We start from the raw sequence: 16,222 nt of genomic DNA, 5'->3' as shown, positions 1-16,222 counted from the left end.
TGCGGCTCTTTGAAACAGGAACTATTTACTATTATCAAGTGATCAGATATCGAAGTTTCAGTACCCATTTACCAAACACAGACTATATCGCTCAGGGAAGCATTAGAGCGGCGTAATTACGGACGCTATAATTACGGCACAGTGTGAAAACCGTTAGAAGAGCTGAAAATAGGTGACATACGTTTGTAATGGTGATGCCGTGGAACGAGTCACGAATAGAATCAGCAACAACATTGTGATCACTAACAGGCAATTTTAACAACATCGCGTTTCTTCGAAACTAGTCAGCGATTCACTGGCGCTGGATGAGACTTTCATGTTGATTCCTGAAAGGTTTCTTGTCACACGTTTTTAAAAGATGACGTATTAACTCAGCAGCAGATCAGCGGAGTGTTCTGACTCGAGAAAAATTCTTCGATAGTCTGGATGAGAAATGATCAAGTGTTGAAGAGTTTAAATTTAAGCTCAGGAATACACTGAACGCAAAGTACTGATTTGCGCAAGTAAAACTTCTGCGTTTCAGAAGCGGCGTTACGAATGTGTGGAATGTATGCTAGCCTAGATCGTTAACGATGTCGAAGACACTCGGAGCTATTATGTGTACTGTTTATACGATGTGACGACTACCAGAGACAGGAGAAAAAAGACTCGCTCAATCCAGATGTATCACTGCGACCAAAGGTAGATGAAACCTCACACTGTTATTCTTTGGCAGCTCATAGTTCAGTGAGTACTTCAGTCACATTCCAGCATCCGTTCAGAAGTGTTATACACGGCGGGCAGCTCTGGTAATCCGTAGCGTAACATTCAGTTATTATGGAGAATTACGAAGTACCATCTGTAGACCGTTAATCCCGAAATAAGTGATTTCACGGGAAGTTTTAAATACAGAGATTTTACCTCTATCGTCACAGGGTTTTATTACAAGCCAACTAATCTTTATAACTAATGTTGTCCACAAAAAGTTGATATCTATATTCCATGTGGCGCAACAAATGAAGCATGTGTCTGAATAGTACTTCCTTTTCACATTTGTGTGCTTTTAACTGCACTACTACTACTACTACTACTACTAGTAGTAGTAGTACTAGTACTACTACTACTACTACTACTACTAATAATAATAATAATAAAACTGACAATATACTGTTACTTCACCTGGGGACTCAGACAGGAACATAGGTGTTTACCTGAAAAAATGGAGAAAAGAAAGATATTTTAAAATTTATCACAATGAGAAAGGAACCTGATAAAACACTAAGTATCAAATAAATCACGACAATATTAATCAGTTGAGGCGCTGTTTTTAAAATATCGAAAGTTAATTTAATACAAAATTTGATAATGTTAGATTATAATTGATAATGAACAAGGGAATCCATCATCCAGTTAAAATTGTGTGCACTCGCAGAACACAATCATTATAAATTCCTTATAATTGTGTATATGTATAATTCAAATTAATAAATGTTATATTTTACTTGGTGACTGATTTGAAATGATCTTCGGACGGTGAACGGCTTCATTTACCTTTATCCGATAGTACTACTATTTCACCAACAAGTGGGTTAGACTTCCATTAATTTTTTTTATAGCAATTTGTTGTAGTCAACTTTCTCTACAACTATTCCTTCACTTCTTCTGCATAGTTTCCCTCATTCATTCAGTAGTGTGCGATATTACAATAATCCAATAATCCTGTACTAATTCTATCTTTGATTGTTGTTTTCTAAGTTATGTACACCTTCAGAACTGAATTGTTTTCACATTCTCAACAATGCTAGTAACTACGCATGCGCACACGGGCACACACACACACACACACACACACACACACACACACACACACACACACACACACACACACACACACTTTACAAGAGTTGAACTGACCTTATCACGTTATTGAGGATGTGGGAAGCTGGAGCGATTTTTTCCAACGGAAGAGCTGGTTGAAAATTAAGAACAACGCACTCAATGCACTGGGTCCACACGGACGCCCGTAGGTCAGTCAGTGATGCCAGTAGTCAGTCACGGCGGTTTTAAGACGAAGCTAATCTTTCGTCAGAACAAAGAACAAAACGGAGGTGTAGGAGAGGATTCGTGTCACTCATAGCTAAACCTGGGTCCAGATAGAGAGTCCACTGGGGAATTATCGTTTCAGGCTGTGGCCAGCAGTTAACTCATGATTTCACTCTCTTACACACCACGGACAGTCATACACACATGCACACTCTGTCAGCTCAAAAAGTTTTGAGACTGGGTTAATAAAAAGCAGAGAAAAATTAGATGCTTTGAGTACAAAGCACAAAACGTTCAACAAATCCCATAAAACTATCATAAAAGTCCTTCTTTGTAATGTTGTTCAGATCTTGTTATGTCTTCAGAACGATTACCCTTCATGTAAATTTATAAAGTTTGTGGTTATGTGATAGGTTCGTATTGGTAACGTGCAGACCAGTGGTGATCCTTTTCCAGAAAAGAGTTAGCACCGCTTTGCATTTCAATCAAGTGACGGAAGGCGATTACGAGTGGTTGCTTTTGTTCAGAAGTCAAAGTAGATGTTGAAGAGCAATTCGGGGATGACGATTGCATCTTTCAACAGGATCGAGCACCTGTTCATAATGCACAGCCTGTGGCGGAGTGGTTACACGACAATAACATCCCTGTAATGGACTGACCTGCACAGAGTTCTGACCTAAATCCTCTAGAACACCTTTGGGATGTTTTGGAATGACGACATCGTGCCAGACCTCACCGACCGACATCAATACCTCTCCTCAGCACAGCACTTCGTGAAAAATGGGCTGCCATTCCCCAAGAAACCTTCCAGCGCCTGATTGAACGTATTCCTGCGAGAGTGGAAGCTGTCATCAAGACTAAGCATGGACCAACACCATACTGAATTTCAGCATTACCGATGGAGGGGGCCACGAACTTGTAAGTAATTTTCAGCCAGGTGTCCGGGTACTTTTGATCAATAGTGTATGTTTCGTAAGTCACCTGTGCAATATAGTGCACAGTGAAGTGGTGTAGATTCATTTAATATGTTAACCAACATTGTAATTGTAACATACCTTTAACGCCATCAACTTTTTTCTGGTGTGTTAGTGGATAGTTCCATATCCTTCTTCAAACTATTGATATACTATTTCCCTCTAAATACTCTTTCTGATACTGAGAGAACCCCATCCAAGAACTCTGAAATTGTTTCTAACTATCATCTACACTTGTTTCATCCCTTCCAGTCTCTCAGATCTTACATTTGCGTCACATAGTTATGTAAAAAAGACTTTACTTGCTTAAATATCTGTTATTCGCACAATTTTTGTTTGCGTAGTATTCTCTTACATTTTCAACTTCTTTGATAACTTTGATTTTACCTCCTGAACACATTTCACTGTCTATGAATGTCTTAAACTGATCTTCCATTACTGTATTTAATTCATCCTTGCTGTATTTTCTACAACGATACTGCTCAGTTAAGTGACCATTGCCTTCAATATCGAATTGTAGCAGAATTTCGCAGCTTAGTGATATCTTGCTTACTAGAACATATTACTTTTTTTAATTTCATTTTACGTTCCAGTACTACTGTGTTGCTTTGAGATAGTATTTGTAGACAAGAATGCTTTTAATATTTCTGTCCTAATAGTCCTGATGATATGTTTGAGTATCTCCTACTATGACGAAATAAATTAATCTAATCGTCATGTTTGAGAGGTCTTCGTGGGTTTCCAAGCGCTCAGGTATGTATACTTTATGGATCCCATTTTATTTTACCAGACCAGTGAATTTTGGAAACAGGACTGAAGATTTGTGAAATGAATCACAGGCGGTGAGAAAGCCATGAAGGACTGTTGAACACCAGATTTCTGACTTGGCCAGCTTGTTTGAATTTCTAATCCCACCACAAGGCTGTCAAGGACAATGCTTCTGTCCACACAATTTAAACGATACTTTCTCGTAATGTGATTTGACAGCTCAGTGTTCTCAGAAGACGGCAAACAATATTGGAGTTGCAGTCACCTGGGAATCTCAACTGCCATGTCCTTGTGTGGCTACTGTGACTATCAAAGTCTTAGAGACACTCAGTTATTAACAGCAGTGCACAAAGACCAATTATTATGAGACTGCTTAAGGTGTAAGTTTTATTCAGTCGTGTTCATTTTTTATGTTTTCAAAATTGTTTCGAGGAGAGGGATTGTACGGTTGTGCCTCCTTTGAGTTATCTCTCATGTCGAAATGACACATATACTAATTAGGCGACCGCAGGACAGAAAATCGACTAAAACCACTTAACAAGAAAAAGAAAGCTGACGCGCTTACGGGATACAAATACGACCTTACAGTCAGTACGCAAAACAATGTAGTTATCTCCGAGAAGCAGGAGAATACAGCGTGCTTAGAATTGAAAAAATGCACAGGTAATTCCTGTTTTCTAAATGGGTCGTCGGATAGATACGCATAAGACGATATCGCTGAAGTAAGCCTCTTGCAGAATTTTGAAACATGTTTTATATTCGCAAGTTATGACCTTGCTGGGGACGAAACATTTTCAATGTAGCCATCAATACAAGTTGTGTAAGCCCAGCTCGCTCTGTTCGTCCACGAGACCTAGAAGATATTAGATACCAGCGTCCAGGTTGATACCGTGTCTATTGACTACCAGAAGGCTTTACATAGAGTTCCGAATCTCCGCGTAATTAACAAAACGAAAGCATACGGAATATGGGTCCTGATACGTAAATTCATTGAAGAGTTCCGAGGAAACGTAACACAGCATTCTTAACTTCAGATGTAAAAGTAATGTCGGATATGGCCAAAGGGAACCTTACAGAGCCTTTAAGTTTCGCAATTTATACACTGACCTAGAGAATGGTGTCGGAAGTTCCATGAGGCCATTGTACATAGAGAAGTCACAATGCTGGAAAATTGTAGGATCAACTTTTAGTACAAGGAATTGCAGCTAATTCTCAGCATAAACAAATGTAACACGTTTAAGATTACAAGGGGAAAATTCGGTATACTACGATCATACGATTGTCGAAGAATACGTGGTAGCAGTCACATCAACTACAGAAGGTGGTCAGAAACAGTCTGAAAAGCTTGTAAGGATGTTGCAGGGGAGAATACGCTGAGAAACAGAAAAAAAATTCTGTACGTTGCACTATTTCCGAGTTAATTACCACGGAAGTTAGCCAATCAGGTCTCCGCGAGCGCAGATTCAAGCAGTCTGCCAGATACAAATAGTGTGAGTTGTTGTCGTAGCGTAGATGATAGCTCAAGGGGTTGTTCATCCTTTGGCTCTGGTTCGATCCTTACTACCGTCTACTGCCATTTCTTGTTCGGTTTTAGAAAACCAAATGAAGAACATGTTTGGCAACCCGTCTCTGGCGGGCCACTTGAATTTGTGGCTGACTTCAATGTAAAGTAACTCGGGTATCGATTTTTTTCTCAACAATTGTTCCTCAGTATCACCTCCCTTGCAACACATTTACAAGATTTTCATGCTGTTTCTGACCACCTTGTTATATTTGGGAGTATTTGTACAGAGCGGCATAGAGTGGAACGATCACAAAAAGACTGCTAGACTGAGTTTTATTGGAAGAATCCTCAGGAAATGTAGCCAAACGACGAAGGAGGCAGCTCACAAAAACTTCAGACACCGACGTCTGAGTACTGCTCGTCAATGTGTGACCCTTGCCAGGTAAGACTGACAGAGGAAATCGAAGAAGAGAGGGGCGTTTCGTCATAGCTGTGTTTAGTAAACACAAAAGCATCACTATTATGCTTATCCAGTGGCATATGCTATAAGAGAGGTGTTCTCGAGAAGGAGTAGTTTACGGATAAAATTACGAGAGCGTACAGTCGCAGAAGGGTCAACCGATAATTTCTCTTGCTCCTTAGCACGTACATCTCGTGAAGAGATGATGAAGATACAATTAGAGAGACTGGCGTTCACATGGAAGCATACCAAAAGACGTTCTTCCGGTGCACCATTCCCAACTCTAACAGGAGTGGGGGCGGGTTGACAGAGGTGCTGCAAGTACTCTTCGTCACATACCATTATATGACTTGTGGAATACAGATGTAAATAGAGCTTCGAAACATTATCGTCTGTACTTAAGTTTTAATTCTAAAGTGTTGATAATAGGTAGAAATAGTGCTGTAAAGTATTTCATCGGTCTGTGGAACTTGTGTCGAACGCCGTGTAGCGTGTGCATCTCTCACAGACATTCCAGTGTAGCATCTGTGGCGCATCGTCCTCTTTGGCGCTGACATCCGTGCTGTCAGAAACATGCATGCCGGGCCCGATATCCTGCCTCTAGCGAGTCAAGTGAGGCTGGGCAAAGTCAGGTCCTGTCAAATCACGGGTTCATACGAAATTTACTGGCGGAAAACTGTTCACTCAGTTCTTCAGCTTTGGCATTCGACGTTTGAAATATTGGGAATCACTTAGAGGTCGGCTGTTTTCAATGAACATTTGAGAATCGTCGTAACCATTTCAATATTTCGCAGTAATCTTAAGGTTTCGCGACAGATAAAAATGCTTTTTTTCAGTATATCAGCTATTGGCAACATTCCTGTACGAAGATTAGTTATACGATTAGAAAAAATGGAATGTCTCATAATACCACTCTATTTTGTTAAAAGATATATCAGCTTAAAAGCCCAGCATCTAACTATAAATGCCTACCGCCTTTAAAGAGGATACAGTACAGGTGAAAAACTTTGAAAATGGCGTTTCACCTAGAGAGAGAGAGAGGTGAAAAAGTAAATGTCATCCAGAATGAGATTTTCACTCTGCAGCGGAGTGCGCGCTGATATGAAACTTCCTGGCAGATTAAAACTGTATGCCCGACCGAGACTCGAACTCGGGACCTTTGCCTTTCGAGGACAAGTGCTCTACCATCTGAGGCAAAGGTCCCGAGTTCGAGTCTCGGTCGGGCACACAGTTCTAATCTGCCAGGAAGTTTCAGTAAATGTCATGTTTGACAGTGCAGTTATAACCTAACTCAAAGTCTGAGAACACAGGTATTAGAAGTGCTTCTGAACCAAACTGAGTTAATGATTGACAAAGTAAAACGACTATTTATAAAATACGTGAGTTTCTGTCGAAACATCAGACATCTTTTCGTAATCTCTGTTGGTCCGTTATGGACAGGGGACATCGGCTGGTTAGGTAATTGTCAATCTCAATGAAATTCACCAACACCCATGTAACTTACGGTGTTATTTTATTTCATTTTGAAGACTACCAGTTTCAGCATTTCATTATGCCATCTTCAGGCCCAATATGCATCTCTCTAAATACACGAAAATGTCATATAGAGCCATAAATCTCTGGATGTCGTGAATTCAATCGTTGCACTAGTGCTTCATTCGAAGACATCGAGAGATTTATGTATCTATATGACATTTTCCTTTATTTCGAGAGATGAATGTGGGACCTGACGGTGGCATAATGAAATGCTGAAACTGGTAGCCTTCAAAATAAAATAAAATAACATCTTAAGTTACACGGCTGTTGGCGAATTTCATTGACACTGACAAATCTTTTCCTAATGATCAGTTAGTCTGTTAAGTTGTAGGTATGGTTAGAGATTGAAGTGCCTCTGCGTTATTTTTATGCAGTAACAAAAGTCTTGCGTCCTAAAACTTTTTCAAGTAATACAGGTACAAGTGTAAAACATTTCATGTACTGTGCTTGAAGACTTTTTGGTATACACCATATACACAGAACAATACATATTCAATTGTACAATACTTGTTCATTGTAAAACAAGGATATGTGAGAAATTAAAGCGAAATTAATATAGCAAAATAAATAGCAATAGATATGTAACAAACAAAATTAAAATACCAAAACGGAAATGTATTGGTCTGGTTCCAACACATACGAGCGATTATTCGTAATCACTTTCTATATCCCCTCACAGTCGGTGTCTACAGAATTATGATCATTCCCTTCTGTGGCATCTCTTGAAGAATGCTGTACTATTGCTGACGCTGAACCATTCTATTATGCAGTTTTCACTCTTCCTTGTCCACTTCTTTGACCACGTCCCGTTCTTTCTCCACTCCTCGCTTCCTATACCCATGGTAACAGCTGTGTGGCAATGGGATATATTGTTACAGAACTGATAAAGTGAAAGGATATAGTTCTCCATCTACTGAATATTTTATCTTTTCTCTAATTTTATTTCAAACTCATCTTGATGCAAAGACTGCAGAAGATGTATTGATAGGGCCTCACAAAATCCGCTTCTACAATCTCAAGATTATGGCTTAGTGAATTCCTGATCTGCGTTGTTAGAGGATATTCTTTTTTCTGATTCAGATCCATCTGTTATTTCTTCGTTGTTTTTTGATTCCCTCTGTGTCTTTAGCAACTTTATCATTTGAATGGCAAACATGATACATAGATTAATTGAAAGAAGGTTTTCTGTTTTCATTTTCAGTAAGGGGAATTTTCTCTGACCTGCGTCACTGCTTGCATCCTGTCTTGGGGAAGAAATACATGTTGGAAGTGTTTCTTTGCCTCTTCAGAGAGACCAAAGTCTTTAGCACGTTCCTTATATATATGACCAAGTTCAAGGACCGTATGATCTGTTATGTCAATAAGCTGAGTTTGCCTCAAGATCTACGAGCCGGGCGGGGTAGCCGTGCGGTCTGAGGCGTCCTGTTGATGCATTTAAAAAGAAAATCGCATTTTAGAAGAGACAAACTCTGACAAACACAGTCCAGTTCTCTGAACTTATTGCATTAAACAAAACGCGACGTCTGAAGAAATCGTTGTGACCTTGAATGAATTACAGGGACAGTTTTCTAAGCGTTTTGACTACACTGCCAGTGTTACGTCTACTTTCGAGTTGTTTACGAGAGTGTTTGCCATTTCTGTTGAAAGCGCCACTGTGGATGTGCAGACTGATCTGCAACGTAATTCTCATTTTAGAAACAAATACTTTTAGGTTAAAACACTCCAGAATGTCTTCATTGTTTTCCTCAGGTTTAGGTTCCAATAAGGGTTTTTGAAAATTGAAAAAAGAAATGTTATCAGTATTTTCATAGCAGTATATTTACATACGTAAGGAAACCTTAAGAAATCTTTTACGTCGTTAAGTGTGGGTAAGGAAGATATGAAATTACAGAACGGCTAATTTGGCAATGCCCTAGTTCTTCTGCTTCCACCGACATAATTCTTAATTTTTGCGTAAACACATTATTTTATTGATGAAATTATGGCAGTGAAATAATCTATTAACTGGGTTTCCTTAAGATAAACTTTCGTTACAATGTTATCATGGTAAGTTGTAATTCATTTGCAATAATGTTGTGTATATAGACTGTCCCAGGAGGGATGGTAAGTACTCAAGGATATGACAAGAACGGTCATTTTAAGCAGAAAAGCCGGTAACGATATGGTCAAAAATGCGTCCTGAAGAGCTACGAGCACTTCTTCATCTACGATACTGTGAAACAAATCTCTTCTCCAGCAAGCTCTTTTTTATCCATATTTTGAGAGGTCGTAGTATGGACTAAATCAAGAAAAATATGGGCCCTAAAGTGGACGCTAATGTGCACACCTTAAGAACTACGAGCACTTTTTCACCTTCGCTACTATGAAACACATCTCTTCTACTGAACAGTAGATCATTGCTCTTAAGATGTGCACTTTAAGACCTCATGTTCACCAACTATTTTTGGTTCAAATGGTCATTCCTGTAATATACCTAAATATTGACCATTTCTGCAGGGACACCTCGCAATTTTCAGGAACTTTTTGTTAGTTACTTGAACAAAACGGATAAAAAATAAATGAATTAATCAATACCCAATATATCCTCTCTCGTTATCTGAAACAGGCTGACGACAGGCAGTTTTTCTGCACCACGCCTGTGGAAACCTGCTGATTCAGAGCGAAAAAGTCGTCAAAACAAGTCTAAGGCACATTTTCATCCACACACAAAGTTTTCTGATAGTTGTCCGATAAGGAGCGACAAAAACATAAACAGCTGGGGTCTCAACCACTATTTACCTTTTTTAAGTTAACGTATGGTGGTTCAGATCCCCGTTCGGCCATCGGTTTCTGTGATTCCTTTAAATCGATTAAGGGTGCAGTCGATTTCCTTTCCCATCCTTCCCAACCCGAACTCCTACTTCGTCTCTAATGATCCCGTTGCCCACGGAAAGTTTAAACTTCATTTTCTTGTGTGTGTTTTTTTTCCCAAATATTGACTACTGAAACACTGAATGCAAGTGTCGCATGAAGCTTAGCTCATCATACTTGCCAATTATCGACTACAATGATGTTGACCATAAGTTAGGAACAGTAAAATGTCGTTCATGATTGCTTGCCCGGAATGTTTAGAATATTTCACGTGAAAATTATACTACTTTGTGCGAGAAAACTATTTTCTGACATGATTTCTTCGAATAACTCTCTCCGTAAAAAATACAAATGTTTCGAGCTACTTCCACTGCCTTCACCCCACTATTAAATTCAAGGAGAACGAAATGTCACAGATGTCAGATTTTTTACCGTTTCCAAAACTTAAACAATGCTCTTCATAACCTTAAAATATGACAGATTCAATAACGCTCTGCATTGACGATACTAGAGCCTCAAATAAGATATGACAACTGATAAATGCACTTATAGCATCCAGTTCGATTTTTATGCACGTGTACACTAAGGGATATTAATGAAGTCTGGTTTTCAGATGGAGGACGCTTTATAATTTGTTTACTGAACGATGCGACATAATGTATGAAGTGAACCGCCACCAAAGAAGAAAAGAGTTTATGGTAAGGCAACAAACTGAGGTTTCGAAAGCAAGACGAGTGAAATATAGACTAATTGATTCCCTTTATCAAGGAGCTGTTTTATGAGTGATTTAGTACTTTGCTTGAATAATATCACTAATGCAGTGGATGAGGGTAACAGGAAATGCAGATGGCCTTAAATAAGGTGTTTCACATCTTTTCAAAGACGGAGTAAAATTATAAATATTACTTTGGGTATCTAGTATGTCATACCATGTGTGTGTGTGTGTGTGTGTGTGTGTGTGTGTGTGTGTGTGTGTGTGTGTGTGTGTGTGTTTCTGAACATACTGTACAAAAGAGATAACTTCCGTGGGTGGAGCGAAACAGTGAGCGGGAGAAAGGATTATCCTTGGGCATTGAATGTAAGTACGTAATTAAAAACTAGATCCAAGTTAGAAGTATGATGTTTATACATTTTTCTTCTGTGGGATGTAGACTTATGGTTTGAGTGTGTATCGGACGTTTTATTTAATTAGAAGATTATGTATGTGTCCTAATGCTATTTCTAAGTTGCAGGGAACAGAAGGGAATGTAATCGTAAAATGAAAAGAAGGAGTAAAAGGAGTGAGACCAAAAAGAATTGAACATCCTCAAAGAAGGAAATGACAGAAATATAATAGTAAAGATACAAATGGAGGAAGTTGGAGCAATATTCCTGTGAAAGAGAACGGTCTGTATATGTTAGACTTCAATTTTCATATGGTAATCCATTCTTCACAGAAGTATGTCGGATGTTTTTGTTCATCTGCAGATGAGTGATTAATAACTAGGGTATTGGATATTTTGTTTACCCACAGGTGAGTTCAAGGTAAATAAAATTACTGTTTGATTGCGCCCCAGGGTAATTAATGTAATGTGACTGCTTGATTTGAAGGTTTGGTATATAGCTATGGAACGGTATGACAAGTTGGTCCAGGCAATAACTCTGGCATGCTATAGAGTGTAGGCAGTTATGGGATGGCATATAGAAGTGTAGCTGCATTGTAGGAACGTAAGAACTATGAACAGAATTTGTGTGGTTGATATGTGGTAATTTTACTTCTAACATTTGTCTACAATAAATACAGAATGCATTCCTACTTAATGCACAGATTACAGGGATATATGATATTGTTGTGGCTTTCTTTTCCAAGTTAATTAACGACCTCTGTCAATCAGGACAGATGCTCCAATTTTTTTATACTTTTAACGGGGTAAATTTGTGGTAAGGAAATCTGCATTTTTGTACCTTTATGTATTTGTTATTAGGATTGTTTTCTGTATGTTGAGAATGACGAGGCGTCGTGAGGGAAGCATGTTAACCAGACGAGAGTGTCTTTGCCTCTCCTCGTGCGCGGTTAAAGAGCTCGGGCTGGAGCGGGTTCGGATGGTGAAACACCGACATCCCCGAGTGGGCCAAGGGCTGTTCAGAGGGTGGTTCAGCTGATCTGGCGACTAAGTTATCTGCGCCACCGCACCCTTTTCTGCCTTCTGGCCTTCGTCAGCAGCTGCACAATTGACAGAACCATGTCGCCCGATGACTGTGACTGCGACAGGACGATCTTAAGGCCTACGAGGAAATGAGAACGACTTATTCATGTCTAGTTGCAGCGCACGAGTCCCAGGACACGTGACTTACTATTAGCTTGTGCAGCATATTAGTACGATCCGGAGATGTGTGCACATACAGGGCTGTGCTACAAACCTCATTTTGCATTTATGTAGAAACAAGGGTGGTACAGAAGAGAACCTGCAGCTCTAGGCAGGACTCTATTGGTACGTTCTGTTTCATAAGAAGAGGCAGTACCTGAATTTTGACACAAGTATGAATATTAAGGATGATCTATTTTGCCATTAGTGGACAACAAATACCCGATGACGAGGAGGAAACATCTTCCCGGTGCTCGTGATGAGCGTTTCTGAGCAGAAAACATGGTGGCTGACATGGCACGTATGCCTGTCGACATGCGCTCCATTCAGACACAGTACCGTCAATTGCTGGGTAGCGGATGAGGCGCGGTTGGTCGTGGAGACGAGGTACGATGCAGCTAGCCGAGATGAGTGCTGTCATCGTGGATCAGCGGTCCACCTATACAGGGATGTAGCGCCAAAACCTTCCCAGGCGATCCTCCAAGTCGCTTACTGACAGAGTTATCCTCCAAATGCCCCAGTGACGTTCCTCCAGCGCCTAGTGTAAGGGAGCGATGGTGTGTGAAAGGTGAATTTAGTACTATTTACGTTTTGTGAGAACTTGCGTATCTTTTGCTTGCAAAGTCAATGCTTCTGCTTCTTGTATTAGGTGTTGTACATGTGTAAATATGTTTTATATTTTGATCTGTGTGGCAACTGTGTTGTCATTAATATGTTTTGTTAAATAACACCGTCTTGTGGTTTTTAAGGTGGTGTACAAACAGCACTTGCATGGCAAGCCATTTTCAACTTAATATCGAAGAGAGGTTCTTGTATATTTATAGTATGTATATTTATAGTATGTATATTTGTAGTATGTATAATTGGTTCAAATGGCTCTGAGCAGTATGGGACTAAAAATCTGAGGTCATCAGTCCCCTAGAACTTAGAACTACTTAAACCTAACTAACCTAAGGACATCACACACATCCATGCCCGAGGTAGGATTCGAACCTGCGACCGTAGCAGTCCCGCAGTTCCGGACTGCAGCGCCTAGAACCGCACGGCCACCGCGACCGGCGTACTATGTATATTTATAGGAGATTAGTGTTTAAAGTCCCGTCGACAACGAGGTCATTAGAGACGGAGCGCAAGCTCGGGTGAGGGAAGGATGGGGAAGGAAATCGGCCGTGCCCTTTCAACGGAACCATCCCGGCATTTGCCTGAAGCGATTTGGGGAAATCACGGAAAACCTAAATCAGAATGGCCAGAGACGGGATTGAACCGTCGTCCTCCCGAATGCGAGTCCAGTGTGCTAACCACTGCGCCATCTCGCTCGGTGTATATTTATAGTATGTATATTTATAGTATGTATATTTATAGTATGTTCAATTTATATAATTGTTTTACTTGTGCATTATTGATTTAAATTTCACTAATACTTAGAAAAAGTAGTCAGTTTTCTTTGTACATTAGGTTCAATATGTGAGTACACATCCGCATTTGCCGCTTTTTGTTCTTATACTGTGAACTTTCAAGAGTCATGACTTCAGTTTTCGTTGTATATTATTTTAATTTTCGTTGTTCATGTTGTTGCCTATTTAATATCTTTTTGTGATTTCAGTTTTCATTATGTTCGTATGCATTGTACTTTTCTCTTTGTAATAATATCCAGTGATTTCCTTTGTTACCATTAGGCCATTCTGGGCCAATTCTACGATCTCACTGAACAACTACGATGTTAATAGATACTAAATTTAAATAGCTTATTTTTTCTTTCTCTCATTTCACTTTTAATTGTTGATTAATTTTACACAATCACGATTTCGGCTTTGTAGACATTCTCAAGTGCCTGTTCAAATGTTAAAATATGTCTGACGTGTCTGTGACATGTCGTCGTCGAAAAAAGATTCTTCTAGTATTATTACAGCGATCAACGAAGTGACGAACGCAGTTAACTGTTAAATACACCATTGTGTCTGTTAATAGTTTCTCAATGTGCACAACGTCAGTCGTATTACGTTTGTTTGGTATGTATTCGTATAACGTAACACAACAGCTGGTCTACGAGAACAGCAATATCAGTTTTCGTCTATGACAGAATGGCTACAAAACCGAAATTACGATTGTGTAAAATAAATCAGCAACAAACAGTCAAATGGCAGAAATTTGTTTCAATAAATTCTTCACGACTGTGGTTCCCCACGAAGGGAAGATTGTTTTTAGTTGTGTTTAAAGACGGTTACTCGTGTAATTGAAATGCTTTATAGATGCACTGAGTTGATGAAGGTGAAGGGACAGCTCCTAGTATCGTGTCGGTCCTCCTTTTGGCCGGAGTACTGCAGCAACTCGACGTGGCATGGACTCAACAAGTCGTTGGAAGTCCCCTGCAGGAGTACTGAGACATGCTGCCTCTATAGCCGTCCATAATTACCGGTCCAGGATTTTGTACACGATCTGACCATAAACGCTTGATGCCCGGCAAAACCATTCGCTCGATTTGTAGAGGATGTTCTCCAAACCAATCGTCCACAATTGATGCCTGGTGACATTGCGCATTGGCATCCATAAAGATTCCATCATTGTTTCGGAAGTCCATGAATGGCTGTCAGTGGTCTACAGGTAGTCTAACATAACCATTTCCTGCCAATGATCAATTAAGTTGGACCAAAGGACCCAGTCCAATCCTCGTAAACACAGCCCATACCATCATGGAGCCACCTCCAGCTTGCACACTGTCTTGTTGACAACTTGAGTTCATGGTTTAGATGGATCTGCACTACACTCGAACCCTACTATCAGTTCTTACCAACTGGGACTCATCTGACCTCTCCACGGTTTTCCTGCCGTCTACGGTACAACAGACATGGTCACGGGCCCAGGACAGGCGCTGCATGCAATGTCATGCTGTTAGCAAAGGCACTCGCGTCGCACGTTTGCCGCCATAATCTATTAACGTCAAATTTCGCTGGTTTCTCCTGACGGATACGTTCGTCTTGCATTCAACACTGATATCTGCGGTTCTTTCACGCATAGTTGATTGTCTCTTAGCGCTAACAACTCTACGCAAACGTCGCTGTTCTCGGTCATTAAATGAAGGCCGTCGGTCACTGCGTTGTCTGTGATAAGAGGCAATGTGAAATTTGGTATTCTCGGCGCATTCATGACATTGTGGATCTCAGGAAACTGAATTCCCTTAAGATTTCCGAGGTGGAATGTCCCATGCTTACAACTGCCATTCTGCCTTCAAAATCTGTTACTTCCCGTCGTGCGGCCATAATCACGTCGGAAGCCTTCCCACAAGAATAACCTGACTACAGATGAGAGCTCCGCCTATGCACTGCCCTTTTATACCCTGTGTACGCGATACTAGCGCCATCTGTATGTGTGTATGTCGCTATCCCATGACCGTTTGGTCACATCACTGTGTATTGAGGTTTCGTCCATATTTGTAAAACCAAAGTTGACTGTGAAGACATCTTTTTTTTAAATTTGTTATGATTTTGAGGGTACTGTGAAAGAAGCAAATGACAATATATTTTTCCAATGTTTGGAGCTAACTTCACAGTGTAAAGGTAGTTCTAGCGCATTATTTCCTTTTGGCACGTTGGCATGATAAAAGAGATCTGACAGATTGGTCTCATATCTTTCTACTTTTCTAAAATGTTCATTGGCTTTTGTATTTTGCCAGATGTTTGTAATAGTAACCAACTTCTCAGGAAGAAGTGTGCTATCGTGTTCTTAATATTTACATGTGTGCTTGGTGATAATTTGGGTCCGCGTT

The 16,222-nt window shown here is 40.0% G+C and overlaps 1 non-coding gene across 1 annotated transcript; it reads right to left on the bottom strand.

The window, feature by feature from the left end:
* Positions 1–13,702: 13,702 nt before the first annotated feature.
* Trnaa-cgc lies at positions 13,703–13,775 on the bottom strand. Its single transcript has one exon. It is a non-coding gene; the product is annotated as a tRNA-Ala (tRNA).
* Positions 13,776–16,222: the final 2,447 nt, after the last annotated feature.

This window comes from Schistocerca piceifrons, chromosome 2 (genome assembly GCF_021461385.2).
Source record: "Schistocerca piceifrons isolate TAMUIC-IGC-003096 chromosome 2, iqSchPice1.1, whole genome shotgun sequence".
Lineage (NCBI taxonomy): Eukaryota > Metazoa > Arthropoda > Insecta > Orthoptera > Acrididae > Schistocerca > Schistocerca piceifrons.
This window is presented reverse-complemented; position numbering and strand designations above follow the sequence as displayed.